The 12,600-nt window shown below is 39.2% G+C and overlaps 1 non-coding gene across 1 annotated transcript; it reads right to left on the reverse strand.

Moving 5' to 3' along the window:
* Positions 1-6: 6 nt before the first annotated feature.
* On the reverse strand, positions 7-88 carry TRNAS-AGA (transfer RNA serine (anticodon AGA)). The gene has a single exon. It is a non-coding gene; the product is annotated as a tRNA-Ser (tRNA).
* Positions 89-12,600: the final 12,512 nt, after the last annotated feature.

Below are 12,600 nucleotides of genomic sequence, written 5' to 3' on the forward strand. Positions count from 1 at the left end.
ACTTCTCGTAGTCGGCAGGATTCGAACCTGCGCGGGGAGACCCCAATGGATTTCTAGTCCATCGCCTTAACCACTCGGCCACGACTACTCCTGATGATGGTTTTCACAGTAAAATCTATATAGACTATATACACAAGTGTCTACAGTAACATACTATGGATCGGGAGAAAAATATTGCAACGTTGTCAGATAAGAGAATAATTTCAGATTTTTGAAAGGACTCAGAGCATATCACGTCCAACTTTTTTTTTCCATCAGAAAAACTGATATAGTCAAAATTTTGAAGTTAGAATTAGAAAACAGAAGAAAGGGAGTAAAATCCAGTACTACTGTACACCTGCTTGTGTTTTGAAGGAATTATTTCCTGGAGGGAATCTGGAACCTTGAGGCGCCTGATCAGCCTTGGGTTTCCTTGCGTTGATCCCAGCTCCATTCCCCGTCTTGGCTCTTAGACGAACAGCTCCCAGAATTCTTTTTTTGTTTTCATCCGCTGGGCACTATAATGCTATTACCAACCAATTTAAATTTATTATGCAGGGTCATACTGTCCCACCGTTCCATAAGAGCTCGGCTTTGAAAAGTGTAATGCGTGATAAAAATGTAAGGTGTTGTCATCTAATGGCATTCCTATAGATGCTATGCACGGTGTAACCTGAACTTTGAATACTTCTAAAGTGGGATAGCAAAGAGTTTGGTACTTTTGGAAATTGGAGACAGTTTGACCCAGATGATTTAGTAACTTCATTTATTTGGTTTGTTTTTGGTCAAAATATTTTTAATGTCCCTGAAGAGCAGCGTGCTGTGTTGTGCTGGAGCGAATGTTACCTGTTCGTTAGAGCTCACCTTTAAATTTTCACGAATTTTGGGAACCAGCTGTTAAATTCAACCATTATTAAAAATTAAATTATATAAACTTTAAAATTAAATTAACTATATTAAAAACAAAAATAATACTCAAAAATCATTATGGTCTAGTTATGTCACTACATTTTACTATAACTTACACTGTTGATGTTATTTACATCTATTGTATCTAAAACACTATACAATGGGTTGTTCTTAACTTCCCATTCAGTGATGTCACTTGGGTAGCTTGAAATCAGCCTTTGTGGATGTATTTACACCAGAGAAATTGTGAATGCTACAAAATATGGCTTTTTCTCCCTAAGAGTTGCATATGAAACATTTACCAGCACATCACTAATGTTACCATCAGACCAACCTTGAATATTCCCTGCAAGGTAACACTCCTTATCTGTAGGGCTCCTCTGTTTATTCTCCCCGCAGCTTTGTTTTAATGATTAAAATCCTGGCATGTTGTATTTCTCACTCAATTAAAACTTTTTTTTTTTTCCTCCAAGTTGCCTCGCAGGGTGATTGTATTTGGAATTGTCCTCCAGCCGAGAGACAGGAATAAGCTATTTGATATCGAAGTTGCCTTTGCAACATGGTTCCAGGGGGAGCAATGCATCATTGCCATCCAGTTTAACTGGCTTAAATTAATGATTTGATTTTTCTTTAGAAAAGATGAAATCTAAGATGGTATGTGCCAGTGTAAGTGACTGTTGAACAACACAGGGGTTTAGGGGTGCAGACCTCTGTGCAGTCAAAATCCTCTGTAAATTTTGACTTACCTAAAACTTAGTTGTTCTTTCGTATCCGCAGAGGATTACTTCCAGGACCCCCTATAGATACCCAAATCAGTGGATGCTCAAGTCCCCCAATATAAAATGGTGTAGGTAGAGTAATGCATACAGGTGGCCAATTGCAACTGCAACTCCCAACCATGGATGGAAACAGTACAGGTATTTCTTGAAAAAAATCCCTGCTTAAGTGGGCCAGTTAAGTTCAAACCACGTTGTTTAAGGGTAAACTGTAGTTGAAAGAATCAATTTGCATGTAGATTTGCATAAAGTGAAAAGATAAAAAAGGAAATGTTTCTAGTTGTGTGTTTTGTTTGTATGAATATTAGAAAAAAAATGGAGCTTATTTCCTTCTTCTTCCACTCCCATTCCCATTTTAAGAAAATACCATATATACATCATCCAGAGGTTGGTGTTTTCAGAATTTTGTTTATAGCTCATCGAACTCTCCATTGGTCTCTTGACTTTAGTCGTGTTGTATTTCTGCTGTGTGTTAGAGAGAGAAAAGTCTGTGCCTACAAAGAAAATGCCACATATCACATATGTGTATGGCTGTGTGATAAACTGTAAAACTGATAGCTAGTGCACTATTAAAAATCTCCAGATGTCAGGAGTAATACCAGTTGTGCTTTGGTAGACTCTAAACAATGGAAGTGTAAGTATGTGATATGTATACAGAAGATTCTGCATTCATGAAAATCACATTAGAAATAATTTTTAAAACTATATTACAGTACTCCCCCAAATTATCTGTGGGGATATGTTCCAAGACCCCTAATGGATTCTTGAAACTGCAGATAGTACTGAACCTTATATATACTATATTTTTTGCTATGCATACATATCTATGATTTCGGACAACTAAGTTCATGAACTTGTTGCAACGATGTTGCTAACCTTTCGATATCAGAGGGATTATTCATTATGAATTTGTACCAACTAGACAAATAGTTAACCAAGTTTACTATTTGGAAGTGCTGAAAAGGCTGGATGAAAAGTTAGACGACCTGAACTTTCCGCCAACAAGTCATGGCTCTTGCATCATGACAATGCACCAGCTCACATGGCACTGTCTGTGAGGGAGTTTTTAGCCAGTAAACAAGTAACTGTATTGGAACACCCTCCCTACTCACCTGATCTAGCCTCCAATGACTTGTTTCTTTACCTGAAGATATAGGAAATATTGAAAGAAAGACATTTTGATGACATTCAGGACATCAAGGGTAATAGATGATAGCTCTGATGGCTATTCCAGAAAAAGTTTTAAAATTGCTTTGAAGGGTGGACTAGGTGTTGGCATCAGTGCATAGCTTCCCAAGGGGAGTACTTCAAAGGTGACTATAGTGATATTCAGCAATGAGTTATGTAGCACTTTTCTCGGATGAGTTCACAAATTTAATTGTCCAACCTCATATGATAAAGTTTAATTTATAAATTAGGCACAGCAAGAGATTAACAACAATAATAAATTAGTTATAATTATAACAATATACTGTAATAAAAGTTATGTGACTATGATCTCTCTCTATTTCTCAAAATATCTTATTGTACTGTACTCACCCTTCTTCTTGTGAAGATATGAGGTGATAAAATGCCTTGCTGAGTTGAGAACTTTCACGTTTTCACATAGAGGAAGCACTTTATGGCTTCTTTTTACTTGAATACAAGCACTGCTATACCACGACAGTCAAAGTCAATTGATAACTGAGACAGCTGCTAAGTGACTACTGGTGGGTAGTGTTTACAGTGTGGATATGCTGGACAAAGGGATGATTCACATCCTGGGTGGACAGAGCCAGTTGGCCTGAGGTTTCATCACACTACTCAGAACAGTGTGCAGTTTAAACCTTATGAATTATTATTTATTTCTGGAATTTTCCATTTAATAGTTTTGGACCACGGTTGACTGCAGGTAATGAAACCATGGAAAGTGAAACTGGATAAGGGGAAACTACTGTATATATTCCTTTGGTATTTTCTTTTTGTTTTCCAAAGTGAGGAATCTTTATCTCCATAGTTGTTAATATGTGTAGACGATAATGTGAGTCTTTGTCGCCTGTCTTTACCAGTCTTGGAAAGCATGCGGAGCATCAGATGTTTCATAAAGGAGTTTAACCAAAGTGTTTTCAAATGATACAATTATTAAACATGATAAAAAGGGTCATGTTATGTACTATTACATTTACTTAGTATTCCAAGGAAGTATTTTAGAGAAAGCGTATCCAAAATAAGAAACAAAGCCCTGTTGGCTCTTCCAAGTAACTGAAGAATGCTTCGAGCCTGCCTTCTTGCTAGCACCATTCTAAATGAGTTAGAGGTGGTGATACAGCTGGTTTTATTGTTCCTTAGAGCTCCAGGCCAACCCCTTTAGTTAGAAGGCGTTTTATAATCCTTCTTGCTCGTCACAGAATGAATTACAAGGCCTCTTTGAATTCTCAGGTACTTGGGTTTAATTTTCCGGACCCTGCTTTTCTCCACACACATCACGCAGACCCTCTAAATAAACAGGCACTGCTGAGTTGTGACAGTGGTGTGAGGGGAGACATCCTCCCAGAACAGTTGCCAGCCTCCCAGCAGCTGATGCTATGGAAGAAATGGAACAGCATTGAGGCAGCTCTGGTTCTTTTAAGTAGTTCCTGAGTGAGGCCCCAATGTCATGTAGGTAAATTCAGTCCAGAACATGCAGAATCTTTATTGGAATTTGTACATTCATCTCTCACAGCTGTGGAGAGTTTAGACTAATCACAACTCTCACTGGGATATTATCATCTTCATAATTTGAAAAAGGATCAGGAGCCTGCAGGCTTGGAACATCTTGAGAAAACTCTGGCCCTGAAATATATCATCACACGTGGGGGACACCACTTGCGGCATCATCGCAGAGAGCTTAAAAATGCTGAAATCCAGTATTTCTCTGGCATGATTTCAAATAGTCTGAGAAACCTGAGAACATTTTTCTTTTTTTTTTAACTGCAAAACAGATTCTTTCTTCTTCCATCAACCCTGTTGCTGTCAATGTGTCCAATGTTAGGTGCCAGAAATGAGCATAGCCTTTTAATGATAACAATGCCAAGGTTAACACAGTCGCCAGGGGTTCTCTCAAGAATCTGTTAGGGTGTATTTTGATCCGCAGACACGTTCCAAAGGCGTGCACCTCCTTAGTCTTTCTAGCCTCAGTACATTTCTCTTCAGCAGCCTGGATAAAATCTGTCACTTTTGCTAGAACTTCTCATGCTTTGGGGCCCCTTGGACACGATTTTTCATTGACCCCATGTGTCCATATGGTAGGGATAGGTTCAAAGTTGGTATTTGGGAAGCAGCCTCTCACAGCACAGAGGCCTAGTGAACTATAGTCATTTGTTCAAAAGGCCAGTATTCACAGATGTGCTATCTGAGTGTAATACAATTTTTGACCCCACCCAAATGGATATTTTCACCATCCACATAGCAACCAACAAACAGATAAGCTTGAGGAGACAAGTGCTAGTGTATGTCTCTCAAACCAGTCAAACCTCTGAGGAGTCAGTAATCCAGCTCTTTTTTGAGGCTTTGTCATTAAAATGTTCCTTTCATTTCTACAGTTCTGTGAATATAGTTCCCTCTTCCCTTTTCCTTTTCTCATATTATTTTTTGCTTCATGATTTTACCTTCAGAAAGTTAAACCTGATTCAAGGAAAAAAAAGAATCATTTTGGGGACTATGGTGTGTGTGTGTGTGTGTGTGTGTGTGTGTGTGTGTGTGTGTGTGTAGGAATTTCAGCTAAGTATTATAATAAAAGCAAAGTGAGGACCAAATTGGCAGAAGCAATTGGAAATGTCTCACAATCTTGGGCTTAGGCTCAGTGCCTATCAGTCTTCCATTCCCTCGATTGGCCATGTTGCCTCATAGGGAAGAATCCAGGGTTTTAAGTAGATAAGTTTGCTCTATTTCCTTGGTCACATTTCCATACGTCAACCACTTTTTATGGCTTTAAAAATGATACCTCTAGATTTCTGAAATCTGAAAGCTCTCGACCTACACAAAAAGCTCATGGAAGTCCCTAAGGATAAAGCCAACAGAGCTATCTTTCTTACAATGAACTTCCCAAGGAATATATAGGGGATGGAAAGGACTTTAGTGATTATGTATAACTCTTTTTCATTTTACAGATGAAGCAATCATGGCTAGAGAAGTGAAACAATTTAGAAATTCTTTGATTATTAAGAGATTTTCATTGCAACCATTCATTACATTGTCTTACTTCATTATCATGTTGGTTATTCTTGATAAGATTATTTCTAATGGCCATAAGTTTGATGATATAAATTTAATGTCAGATTGCCACATTTTGGAATCCTTTCGTGACTGGATTGACATACCAATTAAAAGGTAGCTCATCTCATCAAGTTTTTAAAATCTCTGTCTATATCACTGTAATGTTCCCATAGCCCTAGTGATTATGTCTAGACCTCATATTACATATAAACATGATTGAACAATAGAGTGAATGTTTTAAAAAAAATTTATTATAGTAAAAGACACATTTGGTATGAATCCCCCTCAAAATACTCCCCCTCGCTTTGAGCACACTTATCCCATCATTCTTGCCACTTTCTGAAGCAGTTCTGGAAGTCCTTTTTCATGAATGTCTTTAATTGTGCTTTCTTAACTGCCTCGATGTCCTGAATCATTCTGACTTTGGGGAAGAGCCAGAAGTCGCACGGTGCCAGATCTGTTGAATAAGGTGGATGAGGACACACCGTAATGTTTTTATTTGACAGAAATTGTCGTATACCAGAAGCGATGTATGACACGGAGCGTTGTCATGATAGAGGATGATTTATGGCACACTTTAAAACACACCTTCTCTCAACCATAGCTCACACCCGACTGACTGCACTGAATAAGTTGAAACTTGTCACACACTGTTACTAAGGTTTGATGTGCTACTTCCTGTATTGAAGATCCTTGCCTTTCCGTTGTTTGGTACTCAGCAGTAGCATTTACCATATTTTGTGGTCCCAAATGGAAAGGCTCCAGGTTACACATCACTTCTGGTATGGCAATTTCTGTCAAATAAAAATTATGTGTCCTCATCTACCTTATTCACCATATCTGGCACCGTGTGACTTCTGGCTCTTTCCCAAAGTCAAAATGACCATTAAAGGTAAACATTTTGAATCGATTCAGGACATTGAGGCAGCTATGACAGCACAACTGAAGACACTCATGAAAGAGGAGTTCCAGAACTGCTTCAGAAATTGGCAAGAATGGTGGAATAAATGTGTTTGAAGTGAGGGGGAATAATTTGAGGGGAATGAATGGCAATGTGTGTTTTACTGTGATACTTTTTTTTTTAAATTTCAACATTCACTGTAATTTTTGATCACAGTCATATAACGACAGGGACTGTTACTGATGTATATTTGTTTCTTCTATAGTGCCTAGGAAGAGAGGGAGAAGTATATCTTTTGAGAATATCTACATTGAAATTCTATTGTGATACTACTATTGGGGGCAGAGAACCCCCATTGTATTGTAACAGTGAGGCTGATTCTATGACCTGTGAGTTGGAAGCCTGTAGAGATGGTAAGTTCTAACTAATATGGGTGCAGTATGGTTTTTCAAGCAAAAGAAGCTCTTGGCTGAAGGAGAATGAGTTTCCCTGAGCACGCAGGGAGGTCTCAGTTCTGGGAGAGGCTGTGGGGCTACAGAAGAGGGCCAGAGCAGCATGTGAGCTCCAGAATAACAAGGCCTGGGTTCATTTCTGGGTTCATGCCCTCAGTGCTGGCATGTGACTGGCTTGTGAATGAATGCCCAGATTCCTTCCATAACAGGAGAAGCATATTTTCTGGCCTTTTGTTTTTTTATTCTGAAACCAACATCATCTCAGACTATAGGCAGCCAGGTCCTACAAGACATTATCATTTACTGGCAGAATGTCACTGATTGCTTTGTCAGTTCCTGTTTGCCCTACTTGCTGTGGGTACTGAAATATTCTACCTACAGGATGAACCCCACCAGCCCCGAGGTTAACCCAGGATTTTCTCATTCTTCTCCATCATGGTTGGATCTGGATCGATCTGGATGGCCTAAGTCTGGTATCCAATGAACAAAGAGCAACATTGCTGTCTTCACCATGAACCCCAAGGATGGACTTCAACTCTACCTTTAGATTGAACTCCACTTCTGTTCTTGGGCTGAAACTGTGTCCAAACCCCCAAATCTTGTCCAGGCTGAAGTAGTTTCCTAAGGCTGCCAATAATAAATTGCCATAAACTTGGTGTCTTAAAATAACAGAAATGGATTCTTTCAGTTCTGGAGGCCAGAAATCTGAAATGAAGATGTAGGCAGGACCACACTCCTTCTGAAGGCTCCAAGGGACCTCCTTGCCTCTTTCAACTTCTAGTGACTATTAACATTCCTTGGCTTGTAGTCTCATCACTCTAATCTCTGCCTCCGTCTTCACATTCGCTTCTCCTCTGTATGTCATCTCAGTGTGTTCATCTTATAAGGATAAATGTGATTGCGCTTCGGGCCCACCTAGATTATCTAGGATAAATGTTTCTTTTCAAGATCCTTAACTTAATCACATGGGCAAAGGCCCTTTCCCCAAATGATGTAACAGTCCAGGGATTTGACATGGATATCTTTTCATAGGGTAATATCTTAGCTTGTCACTAGGGCCCTGACAAACTCTGGGCCTGTGCTGGTCCCTCTTCCTGGGAGATCAGCTCCTTTGTTTCTCTTGGTTCTGGCTAAGGATATGTTTTAACATGATGAGTCTGTCTGGAATCAAATTCTGTCACCCACTTGACTATGAGTATCTCCATAGCTCACACATTCTTACTGACTTCCCAGGCCTCCATTTCCAGCCACTTGGGTATAAGTGTCAGGCTGTAACTGTAGTGGTTTCCATCCTCTTGTCAGCCTGGCCTTGAGGTCTCAGCATCCCTCATGGCAATGATTGTGTTGTCAGGTATAGTGTTCTTGTATCTATAATACAATTTATTGGATACCTACCATATTCTGAGCTCTTTATGTAACTTATTTAATGTCACAGCTGAAGAAATTGGGACAGAGACAAACTTGCTTGCATAAGGTCATACAACGTGAGTTTTGAAATTGGGTCTAACTGTAAAACTCATATTCATTTTACCATGCCATTCTATATTTTATATGTTTTCAATATTTATCTGAAGGTTATCTTCTCTCTTCCATCTCATTAAAACAAAACGAAACAAAACACAAACAAAACAAAAAAACTGAGGTGGGGGTAGGAACTGGCTTTAATTTGACTTTCTAATTATTTGTAAGGACTTGGCAGACAAATGTACTCAACTGATAACTTAATTCTTAAATTCTTGTCTGTGGAAGATCTTTCCAGCCCAGGATCTTTGAGTGCATATAAGTTTACACTAATCTTGCCAGTTTGTATTATTTTATAGTTATTGCAATTCCCCACTATGTGCAGAATCTGTCTATACTCTTAATATTCTCATTCTCCAGCAACCATCCTTCATTCAGAGAAGAAGGGATGCAAGTGTGAAGGAAAATGCCAAGTTCAGTCAGCCAGGAAAAGTTTAAAAGTTATATTCCAAGGAAGAAGTCATGCAATGAATTTACACACTGGCCTCTGATTGAAATCTAGACCAATATCCATGCTTCTAAGTATAGTTAGACTAAAAACCTTAGAACCAACAGCGATTTGTCACTTGGCCTTGCTAGCTTTGGTTTTATTTTTAGCTGTTACTGTATTATGGTCTTGGATGAGACATTGACCCTTCTTGTTTTTCAGTCTCCTTATGTGTAACTGTGGCTAGTAAATACTTATGTTTTCCACACTTTCTATAGTATAATAAACTAAAATAAATTTTTAAAAAGATAGCTTTCTTAATCTAAAAGAAACATAATTTAATGAAAGGCAATGCACTAATGGTGGTGAGCACATGGCTTTAGAACTCATAGGGCCCGAGTTTCAAACTCACTTCCCCTATTTACTAGCTTGAGTTTCAAACTAGTGGTTGGAGGCATTATTTATCTTCTCTGACTGTCAGTTTCTCCATCTATTAAAAAAATAGGTTAGTAATACAGTACATATCTTGCAGGAATGTTGTGAGGGCTGAATGAGAGCCCAAGCTGGCGGCAGCCAAAGTATGGAGCTACTGAGAGAGCCAGACTGGCCTCTAATGATGACCCTGAGAGCAAAAGACCATCCTTGCTTCCTCGCACCTCTCTGGGCTTGTCTAAAATTTTCTCTCCAAAGTAAGGATGCTGCTTTGTAACAGATAGACTACTGGACCAAGCAGAGAGGAGTTAATTTCATTACTTTAAAACAAACCCAAACATCAAAGATGACTTTGTCTGATCCCTGAGGAGGGGATGCAAGATGGAAGTTAAGCCTCCTGATAATAAGGAAGTAGGTAGGCAAGTCACAAAGGGCACGTGAGGGATCCTTCTTGAGGGCAGAGAGAACAGGTGAATGATGTTCCAGTGTAGATTAAGTCAGAGAAAACATACCTGTTGCACAAAACCCTTTTTGTTGAATCCTACCACCCCAGTTCACACTGTTGTCCCTTATGGAAATCTGTAAATATCCTCCAACTGGTTTCCCTGCCCCCTGTATACATACATTCCTGGCAATCTTCTTAGAGCTCAGGCTTTCAGGTTTTTTGTCCATGACTCACAGTGAGAAATACATTTTAGAAGACAGGACAGTATACACATATGTGTCTCTACTATTTCTCTCACTCACTCTCCCCCCCCTTATCTATCTATCTATCTATCTATCTATCTATCTATCTATCTATCTATCATCTATCTACCTGTATGTTATCTATGTAAAGTGAAACAAAAGTTTTATGAAATTGTATTTTAATGTATGTGAGATGCATTCTGATGTTTTCTGTTTTATTCTATTCTATCCTTTTATTTGAAAAAAAAAGTGCTGGTCAAAACCTACTTAAATAGATTCCATGACCCATTTAAATAGATTCCAGGAGGAGGAGGAGGAGAAGGAGGAGTGACACACAGTTTGAAGTATTCTGTTCTTAAAGCATTGCTCTGATTTTGTCCTTAGTTTCTTAGTAAATCTCTGACGGCCTTCCTTTGCCTTCCACATGAAGTTCAAATTCCTTAGTTGGAAGGCTCCTAGTTCCCCCTCAGATCCATTTCCTTGGCAAGAGGCAGCAATAGTGGGGGCTTTGGAGTCAGACAGGTCAAAATTGAAGGCTGTTCTGTGGCACTTACCAGTGCTGTGGCCTTGGACAAGTTAACTTAATTTTTTAGATCCCTGCATTCTCACCTGGATGGGAGAAACATTTTTCTGAGGATGCAGGAGTCCAGTTCTTTTCTGTTGCCTTTCAGAGGAGACAATTCCTTCTAGCCCTTCCAAACAGTCTTGTCACCCTATCTTCCAATTAACCACATATGAATAATATTCCTGGTTGCTTGTCTGCAACTGCTGGGAGTACTTGTCTTCTTAAACTTCATTTCAGCCAGAAACTTATTTTTTGACATCCTCTTGTTTGACATCTTGTTTTGGATGCTGAATTTTGAACAAAATAATTCAAGATGGTGATGTAGAGAGAAGCTGATTGCTGGCTCTTCCCAAAATCTGCCTTTAGGGACCACATATTGAGCATTTAAAATTTAAACACTGTAGCAGCAGCCTAACTTGAGATTTCAGTCCTAAGACAGACAGACCCTCACCATTACTGAGATGGATGGTGTAATAATTAAACTACTATTTAGTGCAATCACTTTTACCTGAAGGTTCCAAAGCCTTGAGAACATCTGGTGGCAATTTGTAGTTAACACAACGTTATTTTGCATTTATTAAGTGTTGATAGTGCACTAAATGTTGTAGAGAATACAATCCCTGTTCAGAGGTCAAGGGAGAGGGCAAATATGTCCACCTCCCTCCCGCCAAAAAGATAAAGCTTTTATAATAGTTAAGGAGTTTTCCTTAAAACCCCTTCTATCTAAGTTAGTTGAAACTTTATGATTTTGTAAAAAGCTGTCATTTTTATAAAACTTCTGCAGTTTGCAAAATGTTTTTACATGGATTATCTAATTTAATCTTCGCTTTAGCCTTGCTGCATTGTGATTTAGTCAGCAACAAGCAACAGAAAACCTGACTCAAAATGCATTCAATAATAAGGAAAGTTACACTTGTCTTAACTCTAAACCCTGGAGTGCAGTGGTCGTGGCTATTAATCCAGCAGGTTGGTGAGGACTCAGGTAATTCTCTCTCTTTCTACTCCATCATCTAGAGCATCAGCTCCAGCGAAGGCTATTGCCCCTCATGGTAGTAAGAATTTTGTCAGTAGCACTGGGACTACCCACATCATTATTCATGTCTAGTTCAAAAGAGAATAATCTCTCACCTAATCATGGAAGAGAAGTCCTTCTCTTCTTCTGATTAGTCATTTTAGGTAATGTATCCACCCCATGGGGGTGAAGTGGTGACCTACATTGACCTACTGGCTTGGGTTCCTGAACTAATTACTGGCTAGGAAGGGTGTGATTACTGTGTTTGGCATAGACCTATTAGGATCCACTCCTGGAGATGGGCATGGAGCTAGTTCCTCTGGGTCACATGAAGGGGATGGAAGAAAGAACAAAGTCAGGAAATAAGAAGAGGGAAATGGGTGCTGGTAGCATTCAACAGGGTTTACTCCAAATATTTGGTGCTAATTTACAGAGGAAAACCCAGGGCTTATGGAAGCTGAATGACTGCCAATGATCTTACAGTTAAGTGGATGGCCAAAAGTAGACTTCTAATTACAAATCTGTTGTCTACCTTAGCAGTAGAACCAACCCACGACAACAAAAAGCAGAGGTTTGTCTGCAGTACCTCCCTTTCCTCCTCCTCCCACATCCTCTTTCCTTTACATTTTAGTAAAAAAGTACTTACTGCCATTGTTGTGTCATCCCAGTCATAGATAGTGAATGCTCTCAGCTAGGAATGCCTGAG

Source organism: Rhinolophus ferrumequinum, chromosome 14 (genome assembly GCF_004115265.2).
Source record: "Rhinolophus ferrumequinum isolate MPI-CBG mRhiFer1 chromosome 14, mRhiFer1_v1.p, whole genome shotgun sequence".
Classification (NCBI taxonomy): Eukaryota; Metazoa; Chordata; class Mammalia; order Chiroptera; family Rhinolophidae; genus Rhinolophus; species Rhinolophus ferrumequinum.